This window comes from Oratosquilla oratoria, chromosome 1 (assembly GCF_046742065.1).
Source record: "Oratosquilla oratoria isolate Oo_2021 chromosome 1, ASM4674206v1, whole genome shotgun sequence".
Taxonomy (NCBI): Eukaryota; Metazoa; Arthropoda; class Malacostraca; order Stomatopoda; family Squillidae; genus Oratosquilla; species Oratosquilla oratoria.
Genome location: NC_134777.1, coordinates 103,882,312 through 103,884,811, shown reverse-complemented (window position 1 = coordinate 103,884,811; position 2,500 = coordinate 103,882,312).

The following is a 2,500-nucleotide window of genomic DNA, read 5'->3' as shown; positions in this document are numbered from 1 at the left end:
TATAAGATGTGTAAGTAGACACGTGTATATCGTGTCTGTCTTATTATGCGAGAGAGAGAGAGAGAGAGAGACAGAGAGATAAACAACATAAAATATAAAACAGCGTTCTTGCGTGTTCATAATGTTGTTCCCTGAAGGCTAATTGTGTTTTCGATGGAGTAATTATTGAGGAGGCTGGAGTGGGTTCTCTCGTTCTTTCTCGTCTGTTTCAGTCGCTGCCTCCCGTCTCTACGTCGTCGCCGGGGTTCATAATTGATCGTCTGTAGGTATGGACGTATTGCGTTGCTGCTGTGTCATTTTTTTTTTTTTTTTTTTTTTTTTTTTTTTTTTTTTTTTAGCTGGGATGCTGTAAACATGGATGTTTGAATTTGCTTATTTGTTAATTTATATACTGCACATTTTTGTTTTTGTTTTTGTTCTTTGTCAACTTTCGTACCCTGTGGTCCTGTTTCACTCCTCGTGGCTGCCTTTGGGCCATTTTATTAACATCTATGAAAGAAAAATGAATGGATGAGATGGAGACGAGATGAGCCGTACGAGGTATCTCCGTTGAGCTGGGATTAAGTGTGTGAAAGGTAAGCGTAAAGGAGGAAGGTACGATGCGGCCCTAAGGGATGTTCCTCGCATCATCTCATCATCATATCTAGTTATTTATTCATTTCTGTTTATTTTCTTTTTTACCTAATTATTTTGATGGAGTTTGTTTACTTATTTATTTTCATTTATTCTATTTATTTATTTATTCTATTTTTATATATATTTTTATTATATATATATATATATATATATATATATATATATATATATATATATATTGAGTAGATGAAGAGACGGGGATAGCCTTACAGTGAGTCAGTGAGATGTAAATCAGTAACACCTGTCGGTCTTGACTATTGAAGAACTGCGCCTCGCTGCACCGCTTTAGATCCGAGTAGTGTGGCGGGGCTAAGGAGTGGTGAAATGGGAGGAGAGGTTAAATTGATTTTGTTTATTGTGTGTGTGTGTGTGTGTGTGTGTGTGTGTGTGTGTGTGTGTGTGTGTGTGTGTGTGCAATATATATATATATATATATATATATATATATATATATATATATATTTTTATATATAGTAACTAGCAATAGTAGTCGCAATAGTGATGATATCAGTAGGAAGTGTGATGGTACTTATATATAATAATAAATGACATATGAATAAATGTATGGATAGATTAATATATGAATATATGATATTACTCACAGATTATTATGTTGACATTTTAAAGATGTTATAAATTTTTCTAATATGATTTTATCATTACTGTGGTTATCATGCTCATTTGGTGTAATTCGCTACCACTGTCTTGGAGCACATGCTGGACTCGTGATCGACATCTATTATCCTACTGGATGAGAGCTCAGAGTTCATCATTCTCTATCATGCTTTGGGACCGCCTAAGCCTCTTCCTAGGTGAATAAAATCATTTGGCGGCAGCAAGATGAAGCCTTGTAGGTCAGCCGCAGAAGTGAGAGGGTTAATTTCAATTTAACGTAAGTAGTTTATCTTCCTTGATCTTTACGATGGTTATGATAGCAGTTGAGTCCATACTTTCTTGTGATGGTCTACATGATGACCGCAGTTGCTGAGAAATGGTGCCCATTTAACACGATAAGGCCAATACTTCTCAGCAGATAAGCAGCAGAGGAGGTGGGGGGGGGGGCTGTAGGGGGGGATGTATTATATTTCCTCCCCGATAACCAGCGCTTCTGTCCTTAGGGTCAATATCACATTGAAGAGGTGATGTTATGGTTGTGGTGAAGGAGTTTTACGAGACGAGAAGAAAGGAAGGAGTTTTATGAGACGAGAAAAAAGGAAGGAACCCAAAGACTCATAACGATGAGCATTCGTTTTTGAGTTGAGATCAGTCTCAGATCGTAAAAGAATGATGTGTGACTCAGGTCCGTAGGGGTGTCGCTGAAGTCGCTAGAATATTTGTTTTGTCGAATTTTTGCCTTTCTTTATCATGTACGGGGAGGGGTTGGGATCTTAGTAGAATTAATCTATTCATGCATGTGTTTTACATTAGAGTCTTTATTCTGGTTGATGTCAAGTGATTTCATTCACCCAAAGAGGAGACCCCGAACACAGGTTTCCTGCACTTCATCATCATATTTGTGGATCTTCTTCTTCTTCTTCTTCTTCTTCTTCTTCTTCCTCTTCTTCTGATTCTGATTCTTCTGGTTCTTCGATTTTTCTTCTGATTCTGATTCTTTTGATTCTTCTTTTTCTTCTTCTGATTCTTTTGGTTCTTCGATTCTTCTTCTTCTAATTCTTATTCTTCTTCGTCTCCTTTTTTATTCCTCTCCTTCTTCTTCATCTTCGTCTCCTCCTTCTTTTATCTGATTCTTCGTTTCCTCCTTCCCCTTCTTCGTCTTGTTCTTCTTCTTCATTTTCTTCTTTGATTCCTCGTCTCCTCTTCCTTCTTCTTTTTTCTGATCCTTTGTCTCCTTCTTCTTCTTCTC